Source organism: Rhineura floridana, chromosome 1 (genome assembly GCF_030035675.1).
Source record: "Rhineura floridana isolate rRhiFlo1 chromosome 1, rRhiFlo1.hap2, whole genome shotgun sequence".
NCBI classification, from domain to species: domain Eukaryota; kingdom Metazoa; phylum Chordata; class Lepidosauria; order Squamata; family Rhineuridae; genus Rhineura; species Rhineura floridana.
This window is the reverse complement of record NC_084480.1, coordinates 265695670-265707969: the sequence shown is the minus strand read 5'-3', so window position 1 is coordinate 265707969 and position 12300 is coordinate 265695670.

The following is a 12300-nucleotide window of genomic DNA, read 5'->3' as shown; positions in this document are numbered from 1 at the left end:
CAGGAGAAAACAGGAGGAGCACGATGTCATGTAAATGGTCTGTAAAAAATGAATGAACACTTATTCTGCCTAGTGTGGGAACAGTCTGACATCCATGACTGAAAGAGATGATTAGTTTTCATCTTGGCTTTCAATTCTGGTTCCTAGAAATTTGAAACATATTTCCAGCATTACTGACATTAGTTTTCAACATTGTCCTCAGATGGTTATTTTCCTGTTCCTATATATGCAAAATGTGTAGATTCAAACCTATAAAACTCTTAAGTCAGACTTAGTTATTTCCGTTGTTCCTAAGCCAACTTGTGTATTTCTGTGCCTGTTTCGACTCAGGCACACTTTGCTCCCAATGTATCTTCCAGGAAACTCAATCCCACTTTTCACATCAGTGTTGCACACCACCCCAATCTCCGAGCGGTGAGAGATCTCCAGGGGTCCCTGTGCTGGCCCAGTCCAGGTTTCCTTGGAAAGAAGGTCAGTGGAGACTGTGGTGTCTTTTAGGAAATATGCTTTTTATTCACACACATTCTAACATAAGTTTAGAGGGGTTCAAAGCATCAGCAGTCCAATAGATCTTTCTTTTCCTTTAGGCTTATAGGAGGAGAGCCAGCCTCTCTGTGTATCTCCAGTTCCCAGCCTTTCCTCAGACTAACAAAAAACACAAGCCTCTCTTAGGTCCCTGGGAGGGAGGGGGCTCTTCTGAAGAGTTTCAATAACAATAGAATCTCTCTGGCCCATTCACCAGTTAATAGGCACTTGGCAAACCCATTAGCCCACCTGGCCACTCTATTAGATTAATAAAAGAGATTCATCTGACCAGCCAGAGCAGGTTTCTCAGCTGCAGAGCCCACCTCCAGGTTCCAAATCAGAGAATGGAAGGGGACTCACAGAAATAATCTATTTCAACCCCCAAACCCATAACAATACCTTTCAGAGCTTCTGCCTGTACACAAGTCGTCCTGCCCATGGAGTTCATCACAAGAGATCCTGCCCCAAATGCTATCATTTTGTGAAGGAACATCAGTGGCGTTAGGAGCAGGATAGAAACTGAAAATGATTCTAAACAACACACACATTCCTGATAAATATCAGATACATTTGCAGCGCAGTCCTAGATATGTTTACTCAGAAGTCCATCCCACTGAATTCAGTGGAACTTACTCTCAAATAAATGGATACAGGATGGAAACCTCAGCTCCTAAACACTGACAGCTAATATGGTGCAGTAGTCTGACAGTTAGACAGAGACCAAGGAAACCTGGGATCAAATCCTCACTAAGCTACAAATATTACTGAGTCATCTTGGATCTGTTACAATCTGATAAAAATGTAATAAACTGTGCTCTCTGAGATTTACAAATACTTCTATTTCTAGAAGTGCAAAGAAGGAAAAATACACAGACACAATCCTCTGTTGTCTATGAACTATGCTTCTTTTACAAAGGGGTATGATTTTAAATTTAAAAATACATAAACAGAACTGGCACTGTTACATAATATTCATTCTGCACTTGTAGGAAACTGATGTTTTAGTGTGGTAGCACCTAGCAACTCCAGGAAATGGAGTGTTATACCCTTTGGAGGCCCACTGTGAATTGTTTGCAAGGCACTTTGAGGGTAAAGTTGCTCACCTCCATAGCAGTCTTGATGCCCCATCCACATCTACAGTAGTCCCCAGTGAGTCATCCAGTGCAATGTCTGCTGCAACTTCTTGGGATTGGTTTCATTTGATGCAGTGTGATGGTGTAGACAAGGTGCTTGCAACGATGTGGCCAGCAACGTGTCCTCTCGACCCTTGCCCTTCTTGTCTTATTAAAGCTTGCCGAGGGGCTTTAACCAAGTGGATCCAGAGTGTGGTCAATGCATCCTTTCAGGAGGGAATGGTTCCAGTTGCCCTGAAAGAGGCGGTGATCTGACCGCTCCTGAAAAAGGCCACCCTGGACCCATTGGTTTGTGACAACTACTGCCTGGTGGCAAATACCCCCCTTTCTAGGGAAGGAGATTTAGAGTGTAGTGATTCAGCAATTGCAAGTACTCTTGGATGAAACAGATTATCTTGACCCATTCCAGTTTGGGTTAAAGTCTGGTTATGGGTCTGAATCGCCCTTGATCGCCCTGATGGATGACCTTTATCGGGAGAAGGACAGGGGGATTCTTACTTGATGTCTCAGCTGCTTTTGATACCATTGACCATGGTATCCTTCTGGGCCAACTTGGTGAGATGGGTATCAGGCACTGTTTTACAGTGGTTCTGATCCCATTTCCAGAGCCTTTTTCAGAGAATAGCATTGGGTGATTGTCTTTCGGCCCCCTGGCAGTTGTACTGTGGGGTATCGCAGGGTACCATCTTGTCCCCCATGCTGTTTAACATCTCTATGAAGCCCTTGGGTGAGGTCATCAGGAGATTTGCGGAAAGGTATCAGAAGTATGCCGACAATACCCAGCTCTATTTCCCTAAAACATCTGAATTAAGAGAGGCCATGCAAGCCCTGGACCACTGCCTGGACTCAGTGGTGGGCTGGATGAGGGCCAATAAACTGAGTCTGAATCATAGCAAGATGGAGGCACTGTGGGTTGGTGGTTCCTGAGTTTGGATAATTGTCAGTTGCCTGCTTTGGATGGGGTCGTACTCCCTCTGAAAGAGCAGTTCCATATTTGGGGGTGCTCCTGGATCCAACTTTGTTGCTAGAGGCCCAGGTGACCTCCATGGCTAGGAGTGCCTTTTACCACCTTCAGCTAGCAAGATAGCTGCAGCCATTTGTGGACCGAGATAGCCTGACCACTGTTGTCCATGCACTGGTAACCTCCAGGCTGGATTACTGCAATGTGCTCTATGTGGGGCTGCCCTTGAGGTTTGTCTGGAAGCTGCAGCTGGTGCAAAATGCGGCTGTGTCACCCTGCTGCTGAAATAATTGCAATGGCTACCTATTAGCTTCCGGGCTAAGTTCAAGGTTTTAGTTTTGGTGTACAAAGCCCTATACAGCTTGGGACCAGGATACCTGAACACCGTCTTATTCCTTATATATCCAGTTGATCACTGCACTCTGCAGGTGAGGGCTTCCTGCAGATACCATTCTATCAGGAAGTCCATTCCACACAACTACCTTTAGTGTAGTGCACCTACCCTTTGGAATTCCCTCCCCTTAAATATTAGACAGGCACCATCTCTGTTATCTTTTTGGCACCTACTGAAGTCCTTTCTGTTTTAACAAGCCTTTTAAGTAGAGACTTTATCCCAGTCTGTGTCTCTGCTGGAATTGCTTTTTAATATGCTTTTAAAGCTTTTTTTAAAAAAAGATGTTTTTAAAAGCTTTTTTAAAAAACATTTTTTTAAAGGGAACATATCACCCCTGTGCTATATCGACTCCACTGGTTCCCAATTTGTTTCCAGGCTCAATTCAAAGTGCTGGTTCTGACCTTTAAAGCCCTTGTTCAATACGCAGATATAGAGAAATTACTAGGAGAGATGAGACCTACCACTTGCCCACTTGACCCTTGTCCATCGTGGCTTGTAAAACAAGCGAGAGGAACTTTGGCTACTTGGGTCTGCGGAATAGTTAATGTCTCCTTGCAACAGGGCTTCTTCCCAAGTTGCCTTAAAGAGGCATGTGTAAGACCTTTATTGAAAAAACCCTCCCTAGACCCTTTATGTTTGAACAATTATCGGCCAGTCTCCAATCTGCCATTCCTGGGTAAAATAGTGGAGCGTGTGGTGGCTACTCAACTCCAACGGTTTCTAATCGAAACGGACTACCTTGATCCATTTCAATCTGGTTTCAGGCCTGGCCACGGGACTGAAACGGCTTTGGTCACCTTGGTTGATGACCTTCGGAAAGAACTAGACAGGGGGTGTGTGTCCCTGTTGGTTCTCTTGGATCTTTCTGTGGCCTTTGATACCATCGACCATGGTATCCTTCTGGACCGTCTATCCAGGTTAGGACTGGAGGGTACTGTTTTGTGCTGGCTTCGCTCCTTCCTGGAGGACCGGTTCCAGAGAGTAAGACTAGGAGATTCCTGTTCACCCCCTTGGCCTTTGACCTGTGGGGCTCCACAGGGTTCTGCCCTATCTCCACTGTTATTTAATATCTATGTAAAGCCGCTGGGTGATGTCATCCGGGGATATGGAGTTCGTTATCACCAATATGCTAATGACACTCAGCTTTATTTCTCCTTCCCGCCTGATGCCAAGGAACCCGTCCTTCCCCTGAACCAATGTCTGTCTGCAGTGATGGATTAGATGAAGGCAAACAAGTTGAAATTAAATCCTGATAAGACAGAAATGCTCTACGTCAATCGTGGGACTAATCTGGCAACGGGGAATTTACCTATGTTGGATGGGGTTACACTCCCCCTGAAGACCCAGGTTCGCAGCTTGGGGGTGCTCCTGGACTCTGCCTTGAATCTGGAAGCCCAGGTCTCGGCGGTCTCCAGAAGCGCCTTCGCCCAGCTAAGGCTGGTCCGCCAGCTGCGTCCATTTCTGGAGACGCCTGAATTGACTAAGGTGCCACACGCCCTGGTTACATCCCGGATGGACTACTGCAACGCACTCTACGTTGGGCTGCCCTTGAAGACTGTTCGGAAGCTAAAATTGGTTCAACGTGCTAAAGCTAGGTTGCTGACCGGGGCTAGTTTTCGTGTTCACACGACTCCCCTGTTACAGCAACTTCATTGGTTGCCGATTTGCTTCCGGACCCAATTCAAGGTGCTGGTGATGTCCTTTAAAGCCCTTCACGGCTTGGGCCCTGTCTATCTGTCCGATCGATTGTCTGTTTACGAACCCCCGCCCGTCCCTTGAGATCCGCTAATGATTTTCTTCTTACAATTCTGCCAGTTTCACTAGTTCGTCTTTCAGGGACTAGAGATAGAGCATTCTCAGCTGTTGCTCCTAGACTCTGGAACTCGTTACCTGTGGACATACGTTCTGCCTCTTCACTTTTGTCATTTCGCTGCCTGGTTAAAACGTTTTTATTCCGGATTGCATTTAATTTAAATGAATAATTAGAGTTTTTAAGTATTGGATTGGGCTTACTGTGACCTCTAAATATAGAGATTGTAATTTTATTGCTGTATTTGTGCTTTTATCTACATGTTTTATTATGTTGTTCGTCGCTCTGAGTTTCTGTGAAAATAGAGCGGCTTATAAATATTTTTAATAAATAAATAAACGACCTTGGACCAATATACCTGAGGGACCACTTATGCCCATATGTACCTGCCTGGGATTTAAGATCATCTGCCTCTGGTCTCCTTTGAGTGCCTGGAATAAAAGATGTTAGACTGACAGGCATATGGGAGAGAGCTTTTTCAGCTGTGGCCCCCAAGGTTTGGAATACCCTACCCCAAGAAGTCCACTCTGCTCCCTCCCTGTTGGTTTTCCGGAGACTTCTGGAAACGATCTTGTTCCAGAGAGCATTTGGGAGGGACTGAAGGTAGAGCCTGACATTGATTTTATGCCTTTTACATTAAATTTTACCTTTGTAGTCCCTTTAGTACCACCCCCTATATATATGTATATATGTGTGTGGGTGGGTGTATATATATATTGTATTTTATGTATTTTAATTGTATTTTATGTATTTTAATTTATTTTAATATTTTTGTGATTTTACTGTTTACAATTTTATTATGTACGTGTTTGATTTTATTTTTGTAAGCCACCATGAGTGCCCTATTATAGGGTAGAAGGGTGGGATAGAAATATTTTAAATAAATAAAATAAGTAATAAATGTTTTGTTTTAATATGTTTTCAAGGATGTTTTAATATATTTTAAAGTCTGTTGTTATGTTTTAAAGTGTTTTCAGTGCTTTTGCTTGCCACACTGGGCTCCTGCTAGGAGGAAGGGTGGGATATAAATCTAATAAATAAATAAATAATACACTTTGGAACTAGCTGCCTATTGACATGAGGCAGACAACTTTGCTATACTCTTTTCAGCACCTGCTGAAAACATTTTTGTTCAGGCAAGCCTGTTCAGACATGTAGAAGCTGATGTTTTAATCTGTTTTTACCTTACCTGTTGATTTTAATTATATTTTGGATTTTTTGAAAAATACTTGTTTTTAACTTTGTCTTTTATTGACAATTTTAATGTTTGTTTTTTGTAGACTGCTTAGAGGTTCTATTTACAATCAAATGGTATGTAACTTTTGTTAAATGAAAAATAAAATAAAAACAAAGTTCATCTCTTCTGAAATGGAAATGGACTGCCTTCAGTCGATCCCGACTTATGGCTACCCTATGAATAGGGTTTGCATGGTAAGTGGTATTCAGAGGGAGTTTACCATTGCCTCCCTCTGAGGCTAGTCCTCCCAGATGGTGAAGGCCTGCTCAGCTTGTCACAGCTGCACAAGCCAGCCCCTTCCTGGTCCACAACTGCCAACTGGGGGACAACTGGGCTCCTTGGGACTATGCAGCTTGCCCACGGCTGCACAGCTGGCAGGGCACGTAACCCCTGAGCCACTCACTGTGGGGTGATCTTTAGCTGGCCCTTTACACCCAGGAGACATGAGCAGGTATTTGAACTTATAGACTCTGGATGCCCAACCAGCCTATAATCTTGTATTTCTGAAGATGAGTTAAGGGAGAAGTAGAGTATGACAATCTCTGATGATTCAGATGTATGTTTATAACCAATAGATCCAGGTGTGAGAATCTGGGTATGAATAGAGTTTTGTTGTCCACTGCTGGGGTCTCTCATCCCATCCCGGATTCCTCAATCTGGTCCTTGTACACACTGTCATTGAACAATTCATCAGTTTAACCTGACTTCAAACACTTTATATCAACACAAAAAAAAGAGTACTGCTGAAGTAAGAACAGCTCACTAAAGGAAGAAATGAGGGGGCAGGTAAGGAAAACCTTTTCCCCTAAGAGAGGTTGAGGAAGGGGACATCTGGATTTTTTTTAAAGTATCAAACTTCTATGCAGAAAAACAGAACAAGAAAAGCAGCTAGGCAGTCTCTGTTGTTTGCCATCACACATCAAGTCATTTCAAATTTGACCTTTGAATATGGCATTGCTGTAGATAGATCATGGATAGGGAACTACCTTCAGATGTTGTTGGACTCCAACTTACCTCAGCCTCAGCAAACATGGCCAATGTACAGGGATTATGGAAGGTGTAGGTCATCAGCACCTGGAGAGCCACAAATTCCCCATTCTTGATTTAGATGGTTCCCAATGTTTAAATCTGTAGCAGCATGAGCCATCACCCAATTCAAGTCTGATTAAAGCAAAATAATCAATTTACACAGAGCCTGTATTTGGCTCTTTAAAGGATGGTTGCAGCCAAAAAGACATAGCAATATCCAATGCTCTGTTGCACATTTTATACATCAGGATCTGCACCTGATAACCCATAGGCCAAATCTAGCCCAGTGAGGGATGCTGTCTGGGTCCCCATTGCCAAGCCTCTTTTCCCTTCTGAGCAAATGAATAGCTCAGGGAGATAATGGAAGGCAGGCAGAAACAGAGGAGCAGTTGAGGGAGAATCAGTTGTACATTCCTTAAACAAAGGCATATTATCAATACTAATTTTAGGAGCTGGAAATATTTCAAAGTGTGATCAGCTTTCCTATGCTAAACATAAATGGGAAATGCTACACAGTGGGGGTAAAATACTATTCTAGGTACTCACACAAGTAGGGTTGCCAGGTTCAATCCCTGAGACTGATCCTGTATCTTTAGGAGACATGAAAGTCAGCCAAGTGCAGGTGTTCTTGCAATCCTGTAATGGGAAAAATCACAAGTTGGAATTCTCCCTCCCCCCTGCAGAACTTTTAAAGATACAAAAGACCTCTTGGAGGCTGGGCCTGGCAACTAAGAGATCTTCTGTATCTTTAAAAGTTGTGCAAGGGGAAGGGAGAATTCCACCTTGTGGTTTTTCCTATTACAGGGTTGCCAGAACACCTGCACTTGGCTGACTGTCTCTTCTCCTAAAGATACAGGATCAGTCTCAGGGATAGAACCTGGCAACCCTACACACAAGACAGGTAAACGTCTTCAGAAACAGACTTCATTTGGCCTAATTTCTAAAGTGGCAGCATCTTAATTTCACAAAGGAGCAAATTCTCTTTACACAAATCTGCGCAGATTGTTTGATCTGCCTTCTCTCCTAAGAAAAAATCTGGTTGCTATTCTCAACCTTACATCAGTGGTACATGCTCTGGTAACCTCACGTTTGGATTACTGTAATGCGCTTTACGTAGGGCTACCTTTGAAGACAGTTCGGAAGCTACAACTAGTGCAAAATGTGGCGGCCAGATTGCTGACAAGGACCAAGCGGTCCGAGCATATAACACCTGTTCTGGCCAGCTTGCACTGGTTGCCAATATATTTCCGGGCTAGATTCAAAGTGTTGGTATTAACCTATAAAGCCTTATACGGTGCGGGACCACGATACCTTGCGGAACACCTCTTCCGATATGAACCGGCCCGTGCACTACGTTCTGCTACGAAGGCCCTCCTCCGGGTTCCAACTCACAGGGAGGCCCGGAGGGTGATGACAAGATCTAGGGCCTTCTCAGTGGTGGCCCCCGAACTATGGAACAGTCTCCCCGAGGAAGTACGCCTGGCGCCGACTCTGTTCTCCTTCCGGCGCCAGGTCAAAACCTTCCTATTCTCTGAAGCATTTTAAGTTACACTGATTTACTTTTTAAAATGTTTATTGTATTGGATTGATGATTGTATTTTAGTATTATTTTGTTATTCATTGTATTTTTATGCTATTTTATGTTCACCGCCCAGAGAGCTATTGCTAGTCGGGCGGTATATAAATTTAATAAATAAATAAATAAATAAATAAATAAATAAACAAACCATTTAACTCGTTCACCTGAAAATGTGGGTTGTCAACATGGTGGCTGTGGGTGCACATATGTCCACAGAGGCCTTCTCCGGCAGCTGCAGGATCTTGTCTCCTGCTGAAATTAGGCTTGAAAGAAGTCTGCATTAGCCAAAAACAAGGCTTTTTTCAAGCCTAGTGGCACAGGAGTTATTTCAGGGGAGTTGTAGTAGGGAAGGAAAAAGTTGCAACACACGCATGGTACATGCAACAGCTTCGCTGGTTTGCAAATGTGCTCACAGAAGTCCAAAGGTTGACAACCCCTGATGTAAAGTGGGCATGCAAACATGTGCAACTTATGGGTGTGCTCATTAGGAAGCATTGATCGACTGCAGCTCCGTGCAAGAGTACCTTTTGGTAAGGCTGGCTCTCAGTTAGGGATGGAAAGTTCTGTCAGTTTCAATTCTCTCATTTTCTCATTTTTCCAATCTTAAATCCACTTCTTCACATTTCTGTATGATTTCTTTTTTTAAAAAAAAATCCTCATGAAATTTCTCTAGCATTTTAGTGCAAATTTCTCCTAATAAACACATTTTTGTAGGTAGTTTTGACTAATGTACACATTGTTGCAAACAATTTCTCGTCATATAATGCATTTTTGTATGTTATTTTCACTCATGTATTCATTTTTATGCACAGTTTCCCCAGCATAAGCATTTTTGTAAATATTGTTTGGTTGGCAAACTGCATTGCAAAATTTGGGTAAGTGTGAATTTTGAAGGTTAGATGTGTTTCGGTTCTCATTGTTTGGGAAAGTGTGTTGCATAGATTTGGCTTCAGATGAGAACTGATTCAAATTTCTCACCTGTTCCTACTCTCCATGTGAATAATACTTGAGTTAAGGAGGAATCAAACTGTTTATTTAACAGAAATAATAGTTGCTATACATGCCCTCTTCTCTGTTAAAACAAAAAGGGATTGTGAAGGCCTCCAAAGGGAGTGAATTTGTGGTAAAACAGCAAATTCAATTCAATGTAAACAAATGTAAAGTGATGTATGTTGGGACAAAATGGGGGAAGGGTGGGAGGCCAATGAATACCGAGGCTGGGCAGCAGATGCTGGTGGAAAGCTAGGGGCAGGTCACGTCAGGTAAGAGGAACTAGAGAGAGATGCATAATATCTGTCCCCTGTTCCGGGCCTGTCCAGAGCCAACAGACAGCTGGGGGATGCTTGACTCCATACTCTGGCCTTCGACTGCTGCTGTGCAATGCCAGGTCTGTTGCCCAAAAAACATCCCTCATCCATGATATGATATTGGATGAGAGCGCGGACCTGGCATGTATTACAGAAACCTTGCTGGATGAGGCTGCTGCTCCTATCCTTGCGGCCATGTGTCCAGCTGGGTTCTCGTATGCACAGCAGCCGAGGGTCGGTAGTCGGGGAGGGGGAGTGGCGGTTATTTACCGAAGGTCCCTGGTTCTCACCAGACCTCCTCTCTGTGAGACCAAGGTGGCAGACTGCATGTACTGGAGGTTGGGCCCAAAGGGCAGTCTAGGGATTCTGCTCGTGTACCGTCCACCCCGCTGCACAACGGACTCCCTGGCTGAGGTGCTGGAGGTGGTTTCGGCTGTGCGTGTACAGTCCCCAAACCTGCTGGTATTGGGGGACTTCAATGTACATTCAGAGGCCATCCTTACTGGGGCGCCTCGGGACTTTATGGAAACCATGGCTTCCTGGGAGCTGCACCTTATTACAATGGGGCCCACCCATGTAGCCGGTCATGCACTCGACCTTGTGTTTGTCTCGGGAGAGGAGGGGAGTGATCTGAAAATTGGGGGTACATCCATCACCCCCTTGTCATGGTCAGACCACTACTTGGTGAGGATGGACTTTTCGGTGCCACAAACCCTCCATGGGGGTGGAGAACCTATTAAGATGGTCCGCCCCAGGCATCTGATGCATCCTGATGGATTCCTGAATGCGCTTGGGGACTCTCTGGAGCATGCACACAGCCACTCGGCTGAGACCCTGGTGGAGGGGTGGAATGCCGCAATCACCGGGGCATTAGACCAGGTGGCTCCGAAACGCCCTCTCCCCCTGAATAGAGCTCAGACGGCACCGTGGTTCACCCCACGGTTGCGAATTCTGAGGCGGGAGGTGAGACGGATAGAGCGCCGGTGGCGGAAATCTCGCTCTGACGACGATTGGACACATGTTAGAGCGGCTGCGGCAGCCTATCATGTGGCAATAAGGGCAGCAAAAAAACATTTTTATGCTGCCTCTATTGCATCTGCAGAGTGCTGTCCCAGGAGACTGTTCCAAGTGGTCTGGAGCCTGGTCGGTCCAGTTGCTCTGGAACCAATGGAACATGCTAAGGCCTCCTGTGACGAGTTTGCTAAACACTTTGAGGAGAAAATCGATCGTATTAAGAGTGCTATTCTGTGCGCTGTGGACACAGTGAGCGAGCCAGAGGTGACCAGTGGTGCTCTGGTGGTGTGGGATCAGTTCCAGCTTCTTCCATCTGATGAAGTGGACAAGGTGCTTTCAACCTTAAAGCCAACCACTTGCTTACTCGATCCTTGCCCATCATGGCTCATTATGAGCTGCAAAGATAGACTGGGTGAGGGGATCAAGATGGTAAATATATATCTCGAAGAGGGAGTAATGCCATCATCGCTCAAGGAGGCAGTAATAAAACCAATCTTAAAGAAGCCCTCCTTGGATCCCCAAGATCTGAACAACTTTCGCGCAGTCTCAAATTTGCCATTCTTAGGCAAGGCGGTTGAGCGGGTGGTGGCAAAGCAGTTGCAAGCGCACTTGGAGGAAGCGGATTATCTGGATCCATTTCAATCGGGCTTCAGGCCTGGACATGGGACTGAAACAGCCTTGGTCGCCTTGGTAGATGATATGAAGAGGGCGTGGGATAGGGGCGAATGCACCTTCCTTGTCCTCCTTGATCTCTCAGCGGCTTTCGATACCGTTGACCACGTTATCCTCCTGGACCGCCTGAAGAGGTTAGGCATGGGGGGCACTGTATTGCAGTGGTTCCATTCCTTCCTCTCTGGTAGGTACCAAAGAGTGGCATTGGAGGATGAGGTCTCGGATCCTTGGCCTCTCACTTGTGGGGTGCCACAGGGTTCCATCCTCTCCCCGATGCTGTTCAACATCTATATAAAGCCGCTGGGGGCAATCATCAGGAGATTTGGGCTGCAATGTCATCAGTATGCGGATGACACGCAGCTCTATCTCTCATTTAAATCTTCACCAAGGTTGGCTGTAGAAACCCTGTCCAAGTGCCTGGAGTCGGTGAGTGGCTGGATGGGAAGGAATAAGCTGAAGCTGAACTCTGACAAAACCGAGGTACTGTTTGTGGGAGACAAGGGAAGGCTGGAGGATGTGGACCTGGTGCTCAATGGGGTACGATTGCCCCTGAAAGACCAGGTCTGCAGCCTGGGGGTCATTCTTGACTCCCAGCTGTCCATGGAGGCTCAAGTCTCAGCTGTGAGCCGGGCAGCGCTG